The sequence below is a fragment of the Procambarus clarkii genome, chromosome 50 (assembly GCF_040958095.1).
Source record: "Procambarus clarkii isolate CNS0578487 chromosome 50, FALCON_Pclarkii_2.0, whole genome shotgun sequence".
Lineage (NCBI taxonomy): Eukaryota > Metazoa > Arthropoda > Malacostraca > Decapoda > Cambaridae > Procambarus > Procambarus clarkii.
In genome coordinates this window covers 22,158,343-22,176,442 of record NC_091199.1, presented here as the reverse complement: position 1 = coordinate 22,176,442, position 18,100 = coordinate 22,158,343, and positions in this window count along the sequence as shown.

The following is an 18,100-nucleotide window of genomic DNA, read 5'->3' as shown; positions in this document are numbered from 1 at the left end:
CACCAGTTGCAGAGTGCTCCTGGCAGTATGGGTTCGAGTCACTTCTGTGGGGTCAGTTGTCAGTTGCATATATGGCTTAGGACCATTTAGTCTTGTTCGCATTTGTGTTCCTCACGTGTGCCCCAAAGAATGAGGTGAATTGATAAAACACCATGCCCAAGATAACCATCAGGGTGCCGGCGGGATGATGGGGAATTAGCTTCAGCTACCATCATCTTTTGTCCGGTTGTGATGGTCCAGTGGTAAAGGGTGCTGTACACCAGTTCCAGAGTGCTCCTGGCAGTATGGGTTTGAGCCACTTCTGGGGTGTGAGTTTTCAGTTGCATATATGGCTTGGGACCATTCAGGCTTCTTAGCATTTGTGTTCCTCACGTGTGCCCCAAAGAATGAGGTGACTTGATAAAACACCATGCCCAAGATTACCATCAGAGTGCCGGCGGGATGACGGGGAATTAGCTTCGGCTACCATCATCTTTTGTCCAGTCGTGATAGTCGAGTGGTTATGGGGTCCCGTACACCAGTTGCAGAGTGCTCCTGGCAGTATGGGTTCGAGTCACTTCTGTGGGGTCAGTTTTCAGTTGCATATATGCCTTAGAACCATTCAGGCTTGTTCGCATTTGTGTTCCTCACGTGTGCCCCAAAGAATGAGGTGAATTGATAAAACACTATGCCCAAGATTACCATCAGAGTGCTGGCGGAATGATGGGGAATTAGCTTTAGCTACCATCATGTTTTGTCCGGTCGTGATGGTCGAGTGGTTAAGGGGTCCTGGTACACCAGTTGCATAGTTCTCCTAGCAGTATGAGTTCGAGTCACTTTTGGGATGTGAGTTTTCAGTTGAATATGCCTGGGGACCATTCAGCCTTGTTCACATTTGTTTTCCTCACGTGTGCCCCAAAGAATGAGGTGATTTGATAGAACACCATGCACAAGATTACCATCAGAGTGCCAGTCAGATGATGTTGAATTAGCTTCAGCTACCATAGGGGGCCTCGTAGCCTGGTGGATAGCGCGCAGGATTCGTAATTCTGTGGCGCGGGTTCGATTCCCGCACGAGGCAGAAACAAATGGGCAAAGTTTCTTTCACCCTGAATGCCCCGGTTACCTAGCAGTAAATAGGTACCTGGGTGTTAGTCAGCTGTCACGGGCTGCTTCCTGGGGGTGGAGGCCTGGTCAAGGACCGGGCCACGGGGACACTAATGCCCCGAAATCAACTCAAGATAACCATCATCTTTTGTCCGGACATGATGGTCGAGTGGTTAAAGAGTCCTATACACCAGTTGCACAGTGCTCCTGGCAGTATGGGTTCGAATCACTTCTGGGGTTTGAGTTTCCAGTTGCCTATATGCCTGGGGACCATTCAGGCTTGTTCGCATTTGTGTTCCTCATATGTGCCCAAAAGAATGAGGTGATTTGATAAAGACACCACCCCCAAGATGACCATCAGAGTTCCGGCGGGTTGATGAGCAATTAGCTTCGGCTACCATCATCTTTTGTCCGGTCGTGATGGTCGAGTGGCTTAGGGGTCCTGTAAACAAGTTGCATAGTTCTCCTAGCAGTATGGGTTCGAGTCACTTCTGGGGTGTGAGTTTTCAGTTGCATATAGGCCTGGGGCCATTCAGGCTTGTTCGAATTTGTTTTCTTCATGTGTGCTCCAAAGAATGAGGTGATTTGATAAAACACCATGCCCAAGATTACCATCAGAGTGCCGGCGGGAAGATGGGGAATTAGCTTCGGCTACCATCATCTTTTGTCCGGTCGTGATAGTCGAGTGGTTATGGGGTCCTGTACACCAGGTTCAGAGTGCTCTTGGCAGTATGGGTTCGAGTCACTTCTGTGGGGTCAGTTTTCAGTTGCATATATAGCTTAGGACCATTTAGGCTTGTTCGCATTTGTGTTCCTCACGTGTGCCCCAAAGAATGAGGTGAATTGATGAAACACTATGCCCATGATTACCATCAGAGTGCCGGCGGAATAATGGGGAATTAGTTTCAGCTACCATCATGTTTTGTCCGGTCGTGATGGTCGAGTGGTTAAGGGGTCTTGTACACTAGTTGCAGAGTGCTCCTGGCAGTATGTTTTTGAGTCACTTCTGGGGTGTGAGTTTTCTGTTGCATATATGCCTGGAGGCCATTCAGGCTTGATTGAATTTGTGTTCATCACGTGTGCTCCAAAGAATGAGGTGATTTGATAAAACACCACACCCAAGATTACCATCAGAGTTCCGGCGGGATGATGGGGAATTAGCTTTGGCTACCATCATCTTTTGTCTGGTCGTGATGGTCGAGTGGTTAACGGGTCCTGGTACACCAGTTGCATAGTTCGCCTAGCAGTATGAGTTCGATTCACTTCTGGGGTGTGAGTTTTCAGTTGCATATGCCTGGGGACCATTCAGCCTTGTTCGCATTTGTTTTCCTCACTTGTGCCCCAAAGAATGAGGTGATTTGAATGAACACCATGCCCAAGATTGCCATCAGAGTGCCAGTGGGATGATGGGGAATTAGCTTCAGCTACCATCATCTTTTGTCCGGTTGTGATGGTCCAGTGGTAAAAGGTGCTGTACACCAGTTCCAGAGTGCTCCGGGCAGTATGGGTTTGAGCCACTTCTAGGGTGTGAGTTTTCAGTTGCATATATGCCTGGGGACCATTCAGGCTTGTTCGCATTTGTGTTCCTCACATGTGCCCCAAAGAATGAGTTTAATTGATAAAACAATATGCCCAAGATTACCATCAGAGTGCCGGCGGAATGATGGGGAATTAGCTTCAGCAACCATCATGTTTTGTCCGGTCGTGATGGTCGAGTGGTTAAGGGGTCTTGTACACCAGTTGCAAAGTGCTCCTGGCAGTATGGGTTCGAATCACTTCTGGGGTGTGAGTTTTCAGTTGCTTATATGCCTGGGGACCATTCAGGCTTGTTTGCATTTTTGTTCCTCACATGTGCCCCAAAGAATGTGGTTATTTGATAAGACACCACGCCCAAGATGACCATCAGAGTTCCGGCGGGTTGATGAGGAATTAGCTTCGGCTACCATCATCTTTTGTCCGGTCGTGATGGTCGAGTGGTTTAGGGGTCCTGTAAACAAGTTGCATAGTTCTCCTAGCAGTATGGGTTCGAGTCACTTCTGGGGTGTGAGTTTTCAGTTGCATATAGGCCTGGGGACCATTCAGGCTTGTTCGCATTTTGTGTTCCTCACGTGTGCCCCAAACAATGAGGTGATTTGATATAATACCATGCCCAAGATTACCATCAGAGTGCCTGCGGGTTGATGGGGAATTAGCTTCGGCTACCATCATCTTTTGTCCGGTCGTGACGGTCGAGTGGTTAACGGGGTCCTGTGCACCAGTTGCATAGTTCTCCTAGCAGTATAGGATCAAGTCACTTCTGGGGTGAGTTTTCATTTGCATATAAGCCTGGGGACCATTCAGGCTTGTTCACACTTGTTTTCCTCACGTGTGCCCCAAAGAATGAGGTGATTTGATAGAACACCATGCACAAGATTACCATCAGAGTGCCGGCGGGATGATGGGGAACTTGCTTCGGCTACCATCATCTTTTTTCCGGTCGTGATGGTCAAGTACTTAAGGGGTCTTGTACACCAGTTGTAGAGTTCTCCTGGCAGTATGGGTTCGAGTCACTTCTGGGGTGTGAGTTTTCAGTTCCATATATGCCTGGGGGACCATACAGGCTGGCTCGCATTTGTGTTCCTTACGTGTGCCACAAAGAATGAGGTGATTTGATAAAACACCATGCCCAAGATAACCATCAGGGTGCGGCGGGATGATGGGGAATTAGCTTCAGCTACCATCATCTTTTGTCCGGTTGTGATGGTCCAGTGGTAAAGGGTGCTGTACACCAGTTCCAGAGTGCTCCTGGCAGTATGGGTTTGAGCCACTTCTGGGGTGTGAGTTTTCAGTTGCATATATGGCTTGGGACCATTCAGGCTTGTTCGCATTTGTGTTCCTCACGTGTGCCCCAAAGAATGAGGTGAATTGATAAAACACCATGCCCAAGATAACCATCAGGGTGCCGGCGGGATGATGGGGAATTAGCTTCAGCTACCATCATCTTTTGTCCGGTTGTGATGGTCCAGTGGTAAAGGGTGCTGTACACCAGTTCCAGAGTGCTCCTGGCAGTATGGGTTTGAGCCACTTCTGGGGTGTGAGTTTTCAGTTGCATATATGGCTTGGGACCATTCAGGCTTCTTAGCATTTGTGTTCCTCACGTGTGCCCCAAAGAATGAGGTGACTTGATAAAACACCATGCCCAAGATTACCATCAGAGTGCCGGCGGGATGACGGGGAATTAGCTTCGGCTACCATCATCTTTTGTCCAGTCGTGATAGTCGAGTGGTTATGGGGTCCCGTACACCAGTTGCAGAGTGCTCCTGGCAGTATGGGTTCGAGTCACTTCTGTGGGGTCAGTTTTCAGTTGCATATATGCCTTAGAACCATTCAGGCTTGTTCGCATTTGTGTTCCTCACGTGTGCCCCAAAGAATGAGGTGAATTGATAAAACACTATGCCCAAGATTACCATCAGAGTGCTGGCGGAATGATGGGGAATTAGCTTTAGCTACCATCATGTTTTGTCCGGTCGTGATGGTCGAGTGGTTAAGGGGTCTTGTACACCAGTTGCAAAGTGCTCCTGGCAGTATGGGTTTGAGTCACTTCTGGGGTGTGAGTTTTCAGTTGCATATATGCCTGGAGGCCATTCAGGCTTGATTGAATTTGTGTTCGTCACTTCTGCTCCAAAGAATAAAGTGATTTGATAAAACACCATGCCCAAGATTACCATCAGAGTGCCGGCGGAATGATGGGGAATTAGCTTCAGCTACCATCATGTTTTGTCCGGTCGTGATGGTCGAGTGGTTAAGGGGTCCTGGTACACCAGTTGCATAGTTCTCCTAGCAGTATGAGTTCGAGTCACTTTTGGGATGTGAGTTTTCAGTTGAATATGCCTGGGGACCATTCAGCCTTGTTCACATTTGTTTTCCTCACGTGTGCCCCAAAGAATGAGGTGATTTGATAGAACACCATGCACAAGATTACCATCAGAGTGCCAGTCAGATGATGTTGAATTAGCTTCAGCTACCATAGGGGGCCTCGTAGCCTGGTGGATAGCGCGCAGGATTCGTAATTCTGTGGCGCGGGTTCGATTCCCGCACGAGGCAGAAACAAATGGGCAAAGTTTCTTTCACCCTGAATGCCCCGGTTACCTAGCAGTAAATAGGTACCTGGGTGTTAGTCAGCTGTCACGGGCTGCTTCCTGGGGGTGGAGGCCTGGTCAAGGACCGGGCCACGGGGACACTAATGCCCCGAAATCAACTCAAGATAACCATCATCTTTTGTCCGGACATGATGGTCGAGTGGTTAAAGAGTCCTATACACCAGTTGCACAGTGCTCCTGGCAGTATGGGTTCGAATCACTTCTGGGGTTTGAGTTTCCAGTTGCCTATATGCCTGGGGACCATTCAGGCTTGTTCGCATTTGTGTTCCTCATATGTGCCCAAAAGAATGAGGTGATTTGATAAAGACACCACCCCCAAGATGACCATCAGAGTTCCGGCGGGTTGATGAGCAATTAGCTTCGGCTACCATCATCTTTTGTCCGGTCGTGATGGTCGAGTGGCTTAGGGGTCCTGTAAACAAGTTGCATAGTTCTCCTAGCAGTATGGGTTCGAGTCACTTCTGGGGTGTGAGTTTTCAGTTGCATATAGGCCTGGGGCCATTCAGGCTTGTTCGAATTTGTTTTCTTCATGTGTGCTCCAAAGAATGAGGTGATTTGATAAAACACCATGCCCAAGATTACCATCAGAGTGCCGGCGGGAAGATGGGGAATTAGCTTCGGCTACCATCATCTTTTGTCCGGTCGTGATAGTCGAGTGGTTATGGGGTCCTGTACACCAGGTTCAGAGTGCTCTTGGCAGTATGGGTTCGAGTCACTTCTGTGGGGTCAGTTTTCAGTTGCATATATAGCTTAGGACCATTTAGGCTTGTTCGCATTTGTGTTCCTCACGTGTGCCCCAAAGAATGAGGTGAATTGATGAAACACTATGCCCATGATTACCATCAGAGTGCCGGCGGAATAATGGGGAATTAGTTTCAGCTACCATCATGTTTTGTCCGGTCGTGATGGTCGAGTGGTTAAGGGGTCTTGTACACTAGTTGCAGAGTGCTCCTGGCAGTATGTTTTTGAGTCACTTCTGGGGTGTGAGTTTTCTGTTGCATATATGCCTGGAGGCCATTCAGGCTTGATTGAATTTGTGTTCATCACGTGTGCTCCAAAGAATGAGGTGATTTGATAAAACACCACACCCAAGATTACCATCAGAGTTCCGGCGGGATGATGGGGAATTAGCTTTGGCTACCATCATCTTTTGTCTGGTCGTGATGGTCGAGTGGTTAACGGGTCCTGGTACACCAGTTGCATAGTTCGCCTAGCAGTATGAGTTCGATTCACTTCTGGGGTGTGAGTTTTCAGTTGCATATGCCTGGGGACCATTCAGCCTTGTTCGCATTTGTTTTCCTCACTTGTGCCCCAAAGAATGAGGTGATTTGAATGAACACCATGCCCAAGATTGCCATCAGAGTGCCAGTGGGATGATGGGGAATTAGCTTCAGCTACCATCATCTTTTGTCCGGTTGTGATGGTCCAGTGGTAAAAGGTGCTGTACACCAGTTCCAGAGTGCTCCGGGCAGTATGGGTTTGAGCCACTTCTAGGGTGTGAGTTTTCAGTTGCATATATGCCTGGGGACCATTCAGGCTTGTTCGCATTTGTGTTCCTCACATGTGCCCCAAAGAATGAGTTTAATTGATAAAACAATATGCCCAAGATTACCATCAGAGTGCCGGCGGAATGATGGGGAATTAGCTTCAGCAACCATCATGTTTTGTCCGGTCGTGATGGTCGAGTGGTTAAGGGGTCTTGTACACCAGTTGCAAAGTGCTCCTGGCAGTATGGGTTCGAATCACTTCTGGGGTGTGAGTTTTCAGTTGCTTATATGCCTGGGGACCATTCAGGCTTGTTTGCATTTTTGTTCCTCACATGTGCCCCAAAGAATGTGGTTATTTGATAAGACACCACGCCCAAGATGACCATCAGAGTTCCGGCGGGTTGATGAGGAATTAGCTTCGGCTACCATCATCTTTTGTCCGGTCGTGATGGTCGAGTGGTTTAGGGGTCCTGTAAACAAGTTGCATAGTTCTCCTAGCAGTATGGGTTCGAGTCACTTCTGGGGTGTGAGTTTTCAGTTGCATATAGGCCTGGGGACCATTCAGGCTTGTTCGCATTTTGTGTTCCTCACGTGTGCCCCAAACAATGAGGTGATTTGATATAATACCATGCCCAAGATTACCATCAGAGTGCCTGCGGGTTGATGGGGAATTAGCTTCGGCTACCATCATCTTTTGTCCGGTCGTGACGGTCGAGTGGTTAACGGGGTCCTGTGCACCAGTTGCATAGTTCTCCTAGCAGTATAGGATCAAGTCACTTCTGGGGTGAGTTTTCATTTGCATATAAGCCTGGGGACCATTCAGGCTTGTTCACACTTGTTTTCCTCACGTGTGCCCCAAAGAATGAGGTGATTTGATAGAACACCATGCACAAGATTACCATCAGAGTGCCGGCGGGATGATGGGGAACTTGCTTCGGCTACCATCATCTTTTTTCCGGTCGTGATGGTCAAGTACTTAAGGGGTCTTGTACACCAGTTGTAGAGTTCTCCTGGCAGTATGGGTTCGAGTCACTTCTGGGGTGTGAGTTTTCAGTTCCATATATGCCTGGGGGACCATACAGGCTGGCTCGCATTTGTGTTCCTTACGTGTGCCACAAAGAATGAGGTGATTTGATAAAACACCATGCCCAAGATAACCATCAGGGTGCGGCGGGATGATGGGGAATTAGCTTCAGCTACCATCATCTTTTGTCCGGTTGTGATGGTCCAGTGGTAAAGGGTGCTGTACACCAGTTCCAGAGTGCTCCTGGCAGTATGGGTTTGAGCCACTTCTGGGGTGTGAGTTTTCAGTTGCATATATGGCTTGGGACCATTCAGGCTTGTTCGCATTTGTGTTCCTCACGTGTGCCCCAAAGAATGAGGTGAATTGATAAAACACTATGCCCAAGATTACCATCAGAGTGCCGGCGGAATGATGGGGAATTAGCTTCAGCTACCATCATGTTTTGTCCGGTCGTGATGGTCGAGTGGTTAAGGGGTCTTGTACACCAGTTGCAAAGTGCTCCTGGCAGTATGGGTTTGAGTCTCTTCTGGGGTGTGAGTTTTCAGTTGCATATATGCCTGGAGGCCATTCAGGCTTGATTGAATTTGTGTTCGTCACGTGTGCTCCAAAGAATGAAGTGATTTGATAAAACACTATGCCCAAGATTACCATCAGAGTGCCGGCGGAATGATGGGGAATTAGCTTCCGCTACCATCATGTTTTGTCCGGTCGTGATGGTCGAGTGGTTAAGGGGTCCTGGTACACCAGTTGCATAGTTCTCCTAGCAGTATCAGTTCGAGTCACTTCTGGGATGTGAGTTTTCAGTTGAATATGCCTGGGGACCATTCAGCCTTGTTCACATTTGTTTTCCTCACGTGTGCCCCAAAGAATGAGGTGATTTGATAAAACACCACACCCAAGATTACCATCAGAGTTCCGGCGGGATGATAGGGAATTAGCTTTGGCTACCATCATCTTTTGTCTGGTCGTGATGGTCGAGTGGTTAACGGGTCCTGGTACACCAGTTGCATAGTTCGCCTAGCAGTATGAGTTCGATTCACTTCTGGGGTGTGAGTTTTCAGTTGCATATGCCTGGGGACCATTCAGCCTTGTTCGCATTTGTTTTCCTCACTTGTGCCCCAAAGAATGAGGTGATTTGAATGAACACCATGCCCAAGATTGCCATCAGAGTGCCAGTGGGATGATGGGGAATTAGCTTCAGCTACCATCATCTTTTGTCCGGTTGTGATGGTCCAGTGGTAAAGGGTGCTGTACACCAGTTCCAGAGTGCTCCGGGCAGTATGGGTTTGAGCCACTTCTAGGGTGTGAGTTTTCAGTTGCATATATGCCTGGGGACCATTCAGGCTTGTTCGCATTTGTGTTCCTCACATGTGCCCCAAAGAATGAGGTGAATTGATAAAACAATATGCCCAAGATTACCATCAGAGTGCCGGCGGAATGATGGGGAATTAGCTTCAGCAACCATCATGTTTTGTCCGGTCGTGATGGTCGAGTGGTTAAGGGGTCTTGTACACCAGTTGCAAAGTGCTCCTGGCAGTATGGGTTCGAATCACTTCTGGGGTGTGAGTTTTCAGTTGCTTATATGCCTGGGGACCATTCAGGCTTGTTTGCATTTTTGTTCCTCACATGTGCCCCAAAGAATGTGGTTATTTGATAAGACACCACGCCCAAGATGACCATCAGAGTTCCGGCGGGTTGATGAGGAATTAGCTTCGGCTACCATCATCTTTTGTCCGGTCGTGATGGTCGAGTGGTTTAGGGGTCCTGTAAACAAGTTGCATAGTTCTCCTAGCAGTATGGGTTCGAGTCACTTCTGGGGTGTGAGTTTTCAGTTGCATATAGGCCTGGGGACCATTCAGGCTTGTTCGCATTTTGTGTTCCTCACGTGTGCCCCAAACAATGAGGTGATTTGATATAATACCATGACCAAGATTACCATCAGAGTGCCTGCGGGTTGATGGGGAATTAGCTTCGGCTACCATCATCTTTTGTCCGGTCGTGATGGTCGAGTGGTTAACGGGGTCCTTTGCACCAGTTGCATAGTTCTCCTAGCAGTATAGGATCAAGTCACTTCTGGGGTGAGATTTCATTTGCATATAAGCCTGGGGACCATTCAGGCTTGTTCACACTTGTTTTCCTCACGTGTGCCCCAAAGAATGAGGTGATTTGATAGAACACCATGCACAAGATTACCATCAGAGTGCCGGCGGGATGATGGGGAACTTGCTTCGGCTACCATCATCTTTTTTCCGGTCGTGATGGTCAAGTACTTAAGGGGTCTTGTACACCAGTTGTAGAGTTCTCCTGGCAGTATGGGTTCGAGTCACTTCTGGGGTGTGAGTTTTCAGTTCCATATATGCCTGGGGGACCATACAGGCTGGCTCGCATTTGTGTTCCTTACGTGTGCCACAAAGAATGAGGTGATTTGATAAAACACCATGCCCAAGATAACCATCAGGGTGCGGCGGGATGATGGGGAATTAGCTTCAGCTACCATCATCTTTTGTCCGGTTGTGATGGTCCAGTGGTAAAGGGTGCTGTACACCAGTTCCAGAGTGCTCCTGGCAGTATGGGTTTGAGCCACTTCTGGGGTGTGAGTTTTCAGTTGCATATATGGCTTGGGACCATTCAGGCTTGTTCGCATTTGTGTTCCTCACGTGTGCCCCAAAGAATGAGGTGAATTGATAAAACACTATGCCCAAGATTACCATCAGAGTGCCGGCGGAATGATGGGGAATTAGCTTCAGCTACCATCATGTTTTGTCCGGTCGTGATGGTCGAGTGGTTAAGGGGTCTTGTACACCAGTTGCAAAGTGCTCCTGGCAGTATGGGTTTGAGTCTCTTCTGGGGTGTGAGTTTTCAGTTGCATATATGCCTGGAGGCCATTCAGGCTTGATTGAATTTGTGTTCGTCACGTGTGCTCCAAAGAATGAAGTGATTTGATAAAACACTATGCCCAAGATTACCATCAGAGTGCCGGCGGAATGATGGGGAATTAGCTTCAGCTACCATCATGTTTTGTCCGGTCGTGATGGTCGAGTGGTTAAGGGGTCCTAGTACACCAGTTGCATAGTTCTTCTAGCAGTATGAGTTCGAGTCACTTCTGGGATGTGAGTTTTCAGTTGAATATGCCTGGGGACCATTCAGCCTTGTTCACATTTGTTTTCCTCACGTGTGCCCCAAAGAATGAGGTGATTTGATAGAACACCATGCACAAGATTACCATCAGAGTGCCAGTCAGATGATGTTGAATTAGCTTCAGCTACCATAGGGGGCCTCGTAGCCTGGTGGAGAGCGAGCAGTTCTCGTAATTCTGTGGCGCGGGTTCGATTCCCGCACGAGGCAGAAACAAATGGGCAAAGTTTCTTTCACCCTGAATGCCCCTGTTACCTAGCAGTAAATAGGTATCTGGGTGTTAGTCAGCTGTCACGGGCGGCTTCCTGGGGGTGGAGGCCTGGTCAAGGACCGGGCCGCGGGGACACTAATGCCCCGAAATCAACTCAAGATAACCTCAAGATAACCATCATGTTTTGTCCGGACATGATGGTCAAGTGGTTAAAGAGTCCTGTACACCAGTTGCACAGTGCTCCTGGCAGTATGGGTTCGAATCACTTCTTGGGTTTGAGTTTCCAGTTGCTTATATGCCTGTGGACCATTCAGGCTTGTTCGCATTTGTGTTCCTCATATGTGCCCCAAAGAATGAGGTGATTTGATAAAGACACCACCACCAAGATGACCATCAGAGTTCCGGCGGGTTGATGAGGAATTAGCTTCGGCTACCATCATCTTTTGTCCGGGATTGATGCTCGAGTGGTTTAGGGGTCCTGTAAACAAGTTGCATAGTTCTCCTAGCAGTATGGGTTCGAGTCACTTCTGGGGTGTGAGTTTTCAGTTGCATATAGGCCTGGGGACCATTCAGGCTTGTTCGCATTTTGTGTTCCTCACGTGTGCCCCAAACAATGAGGTGATTTGATATAATACCATGCCCAAGATTACCATCAGAGTGCCTGCGGGTTAATGGGGAATTAGCTTCGGCTACCATCATCTTTTGTCCAGTCGTGATGGTCGAGTGGTTAACGGGGTCCTGTGCACCAGTTGCATAGTTCTCCTAGCAGTATAGGATCAAGTCACTTCTGGGGTGAGTTTTCATTTGCATATAAGCCTGGGGACCATTCAGGCTTGTTCACACTTGTTTTCCTCACGTGTGCCCCAAAGAATGAGGTGATTTGATAGAACACCATGCACAAGTTTACCATCAGAGTGCCGGCGGGATGATGGGGAACTTGCTTCGGCTACCATCATCTTTTTTCCGGTCGTGATGGTCAAGTACTTAAGGGGTCTTGTACACCAGTTGTAGAGTTCTCCTGGCAGTATGGGTTCGAGTCACTTCTGGGGTGTGAGTTTTCAGTTCCATATATGCCTGGGGGACCATACAGGCTGGCTCGCATTTGTGTTCCTTACGTGTGCCACAAAGAATGAGGTGATTTGATAAAACACCATGCCCAAGATAACCATCAGGGTGCGGCGGGATGATGGGGAATTAGCTTCAGCTACCATCATCTTTTGTCCGGTTGTGATGGTCCAGTGGTAAAGGGTGCTGTACACCAGTTCCAGAGTGCTCCTGGCAGTATGGGTTTGAGCCACTTCTGGGGTGTGAGTTTTCAGTTGCATATATGGCTTGGGACCATTCAGGCTTGTTCGCATTTGTGTTCCTCACGTGTGCCCCAAAGAATGAGGTGAATTGATAAAACACTATGCCCAAGATTACCATCAGAGTGCCGGCGGAATGATGGGGAATTAGCTTCAGCTACCATCATGTTTTGTCCGGTCGTGATGGTCGAGTGGTTAAGGGGTCTTGTACACCAGTTGCAAAGTGCTCCTGGCAGTATGGGTTTGAGTCTCTTCTGGGGTGTGAGTTTTCAGTTGCATATATGCCTGGAGGCCATTCAGGCTTGATTGAATTTGTGTTCGTCACGTGTGCTCCAAAGAATGAAGTGATTTGATAAAACACTATGCCCAAGATTACCATCAGAGTGCCGGCGGAATGATGGGGAATTAGCTTCCGCTACCATCATGTTTTGTCCGGTCGTGATGGTCGAGTGGTTAAGGGGTCCTGGTACACCAGTTGCATAGTTCTCCTAGCAGTATCAGTTCGAGTCACTTCTGGGATGTGAGTTTTCAGTTGAATATGCCTGGGGACCATTCAGCCTTGTTCACATTTGTTTTCCTCACGTGTGCCCCAAAGAATGAGGTGATTTGATAAAACACCACACCCAAGATTACCATCAGAGTTCCGGCGGGATGATAGGGAATTAGCTTTGGCTACCATCATCTTTTGTCTGGTCGTGATGGTCGAGTGGTTAACGGGTCCTGGTACACCAGTTGCATAGTTCGCCTAGCAGTATGAGTTCGATTCACTTCTGGGGTGTGAGTTTTCAGTTGCATATGCCTGGGGACCATTCAGCCTTGTTCGCATTTGTTTTCCTCACTTGTGCCCCAAAGAATGAGGTGATTTGAATGAACACCATGCCCAAGATTGCCATCAGAGTGCCAGTGGGATGATGGGGAATTAGCTTCAGCTACCATCATCTTTTGTCCGGTTGTGATGGTCCAGTGGTAAAGGGTGCTGTACACCAGTTCCAGAGTGCTCCGGGCAGTATGGGTTTGAGCCACTTCTAGGGTGTGAGTTTTCAGTTGCATATATGCCTGGGGACCATTCAGGCTTGTTCGCATTTGTGTTCCTCACATGTGCCCCAAAGAATGAGGTGAATTGATAAAACAATATGCCCAAGATTACCATCAGAGTGCCGGCGGAATGATGGGGAATTAGCTTCAGCAACCATCATGTTTTGTCCGGTCGTGATGGTCGAGTGGTTAAGGGGTCTTGTACACCAGTTGCAAAGTGCTCCTGGCAGTATGGGTTCGAATCACTTCTGGGGTGTGAGTTTTCAGTTGCTTATATGCCTGGGGACCATTCAGGCTTGTTTGCATTTTTGTTCCTCACATGTGCCCCAAAGAATGTGGTTATTTGATAAGACACCACGCCCAAGATGACCATCAGAGTTCCGGCGGGTTGATGAGGAATTAGCTTCGGCTACCATCATCTTTTGTCCGGTCGTGATGGTCGAGTGGTTTAGGGGTCCTGTAAACAAGTTGCATAGTTCTCCTAGCAGTATGGGTTCGAGTCACTTCTGGGGTGTGAGTTTTCAGTTGCATATAGGCCTGGGGACCATTCAGGCTTGTTCGCATTTTGTGTTCCTCACGTGTGCCCCAAACAATGAGGTGATTTGATATAATACCATGCCCAAGATTACCATCAGAGTGCCTGCGGGTTGATGGGGAATTAGCTTCGGCTACCATCATCTTTTGTCCAGTCGTGATGGTCGAGTGGTTAACGGGGTCCTGTGCACCAGTTGCATAGTTCTCCTAGCAGTATAGGATCAAGTCACTTCTGGGGTGAGTTTTCATTTGCATATAAGCCAGGGGACCATTCAGGCTTGTTCACACTTGTTTTCCTCACGTGTGCCCCAAAGAATGAGGTGATTTGATAGAACACCATGCACAAGATTACCATCAGAGTGCCGGCGGGATGATGGGGAACTTGCTTCGGCTACCATCATCTTTTTTCCGGTCGTGATGGTCAAGTACTTAAGGGGTCTTGTACACCAGTTGTAGAGTTCTCCTGGCAGTATGGGTTCGAGTCACTTCTGGGGTGTGAGTTTTCAGTTCCATATATGCCTGGGGGACCATACAGGCTGGCTCGCATTTGTGTTCCTTACGTGTGCCACAAAGAATGAGGTGATTTGATAAAACACCATGCCCAAGATAACCATCAGGGTGCGGCGGGATGATGGGGAATTAGCTTCAGCTACCATCATCTTTTGTCCGGTTGTGATGGTCCAGTGGTAAAGGGTGCTGTACACCAGTTCCAGAGTGCTCCTGGCAGTATGGGTTTGAGCCACTTCTGGGGTGTGAGTTTTCAGTTGCATATATGGCTTGGGACCATTCAGGCTTGTTCGCATTTGTGTTCCTCACGTGTGCCCCAAAGAATGAGGTGAATTGATAAAACACCACGCCCAAGATTACCATCAGAGTACCGGAGGAATGATGGGGAATTAGCTTCAGCTACCATCATGTTTTGTCCGGTCATGATGGTCGAGTGGTTAAGGGGTCCTAGTACACCAGTTGCATAGTTCTCCTAGCAGTATGAGTTCGAGTCACTTCTGGGATGTGAGTTTTCAGTTGAATATGCCTGGGGACCATTCAGCCTTGTTCACATTTGTTTTCCTCACGTGTGCCCCAAAGAATGAGGTGATTTGATAGAACACCATGCACAAGATTACCATCAGAGTGCCAGTCAGATGATGTTGAATTAGCTTCAGCTACCATAGGGGGCCTCGTAGCCTGGTGGAGAGCGAGCAGGACTCGTAATTCTGTGGCGCGGGTTCGATTAACGCACGAGGCAGAAACAAATGGGCAAAGTTTCTTTCACCCTGAATGCCCCTGTTACCTAGCAGTAAATAGGTATCTGGGTGTTAGTCAGCTGTCACGGGCGGCTTCCTGGGGGTGGAGGCCTGGTCAAGGACCAGGCCGCGGGGACACTAATGCCCCGAAATCAACTCAAGATAACCTCAAGATAACCATCATGTTTTGTCCGGACATGATGGTCAAATGGTTAAAGAGTCCTGTACACCAGTTGCACAGTGCTCCTGGCAGTATGGGTTCGAATCACTTCTTGGGTTTGAGTTTCCAGTTGCTTATATGCCTGTGGACCATTCAGGCTTGTTCGCATTTGTGTTCCTCATATGTGCCCCAAAGAATGAGGTGATTTGATAAAGACACCACCACCAAGATGACCATCAGAGTTCCGGCGGGTTGATGAGGAATTAGCTTCGGCTACCATCATCTTTTGTCCGGTCGTGATGGTCGAGTGGCTTAGGGGTCCTGTAAACAAGTTGCATAGTTCTCCTAGCAGTATGGGTTCGAGTCACTTCTGGGGTGTGAGTTTTCAGTTGCATATAGGCCTGGGGACCATTCAGGCTTGTTCGCATTTTGTGTTCCTCACGTGTGCCCCAAAGAATGAGGTGATTTGATAAAATGCCATGCCCAAGATTACCATCAGAGTGGCTGCGGGTTGATGGGGAATTAGCTTCGGCTACCATCATCTTTTGTCCGGTCGTGATGGTCGAGTGGTTAAGGGGGTCCTGTGCACCAGTTGCATAGTTCTCCTAGCAGTATAGGATCAAGTCACTTCTGGGGTGAGTTTTCAGTTGCATATAAGCCTGGGGACCATTCAAGCTTGTTCGCATTTTGTGTTCCTCACGTGTGCCCCAAAGAATGAGGTGACTTGATAAAACACCATGCCCAAGATTACCATCAGAGTGCGGGAAGGATTATGGGAAATTAGCTTCGGCTATCATCATCTTTTGTCCGGTCGTGATCGTTGAGTGGTTAAGGGGTCTTGTACTCCAGTAGCAGAGTGCTCCTGGCAGTATGGGTTCGAGTCATTTCTGGGGGTGTGAGTTTTCAGTTGCATATATGCCTGGGGGCCATTCAGGCTTGTTTGAATTTGTTTTTTTCATGTGTGCTCCAAAGAATGAGGTGATTTGATAAAACACAATGCCCAAGATTACCATCAGAGTTCCGGCGGGATGATGGGGAATTAGCTTTGGCTACCATCATCTTTAGTCTGGTCGTGATGGTCTAGTGGTTAACGGGTCCTGGTACACCAGTTGCATAGTTCGCCTAGCAGTATGAGTTCGATTCACTTCTGGGGTGTGAGTTTTCAGTTGCATATGCCTGGGGACCATTCAGCCTTGTTCACATTTGTTTTCCTCACGTGTGCCCCAAAGAATGAGGTGATTTGATAGAACACCATGCACAAGATTACCATCAGAGTGCCAGTGGGATGATGGTGAATTAGCCTCAGCTACCATCATCTTTTGTCCGGACATGATGGTCGAGTGGTTTAAAGGTCCTGTACACCAGTTGCACAGTGCTCCTGGCAGTATGGGTTCGAATCACTTCTGGGGTGTGAGTTTTCAATTGCTTATATGCCTGGGGACCATTCAGGCTTGTTTGCATTTGTGTTCCTCACATGTGCCCCAAAGAATGAGGTGATTTGATGAGACACAACGCCCAAGATGACCATCAGAGTTCCGGTGGTTTGATGAGGAATTAGCTTCGGCAACCATCATCTTTTGTCCGGTCGTGATGGTCGAGTGATTAAGGAGTCCTGTAAACAAGTTGCCTAGTTCTCCTAGCAGTATTCGTTCGAGTCACTTCTGGGGTGTGAGTTTTCAGTTGCATATAGGCCTGGGGACCATTCAGGCTTGTTCACATTTTGTGTTCCTCACGTGTGCCCCAAAGAATGAGGTGATTCTTTGATAAAATACCATGCCCAAGATTACCAACAGAGAGCCAGCGGGTTGATGGGGAATTAGCTTCGGCTACCATCATCTTTTGTCCGGTCGTGATGGTCCAGTGGTTAAGGGGGTGTTGTACACCAGTTGCAGAGTTCTCCTGGCAGTATGGCTTCGAGTCACTTCTGGGGTGTGAGTTTTCAGTTGCATATATGCCTGGGGACCATAGAGACTTGCTCGCATTTGTGTTCCTCACGTGTGCCACAAAGAATGAGGTGATTTCATAAAACACCATGCCCAAGATTACCATCAGAGTGCCGGCGGGATGATGGCGAATTAGCTTCCGCAACAATCCTCTTTTGTCCGGTTGTGATGGTCGAGTGGTAAAGGGTCCTGTACACCAGTTCCAGAGTGCTCCTGGCAGTATGGGTTTGAGTCACTTCTGGGGGTGTGAGTTTTCAGTTGCATATATGCCTGGGGGCCATTCAGGCTTGTTCGAATTTGTTTTCTTCATGTGTGCTCCAGAGAATGAGGTGATTTGATAAAACACCATACTCAAGATTACCATCAGAGTGCCGGCGGGATGATGGAGAATTAGCTTCGGCTACCATCATCTTTTGTCCGGTTGTGATAGTTGGGTGGTAAAGGGTCCCGTACACCAGTTCCAGAGTGGTCCTGGCAGTATGGGTTTGAGTCACTTCTGGGGTGTGAGTTTTCAGTTGCATATATGGCTTGGGACCATTCAGGCTTGTTCGCATTTGTGTTCCTCACCTGTGCCCCAAAGAATGAGGTGACTTGATAAAACACAATGCCCAAGATTACCATCAGAGTGCCGGCGGGATGATGGGGAATTAGCTTCGGCTATTATCATCTTTTTGTCTGGTCGTGATAGTCGAGTGGTTAAGGCGTCTTGTACTCCTGTTGCAGAGTGCTCCTGGCAATATGGGTTTGAGTCACTTATGGGGTGTGAGTTTTCAGTTGCATATATGCCTGGGGGCAATT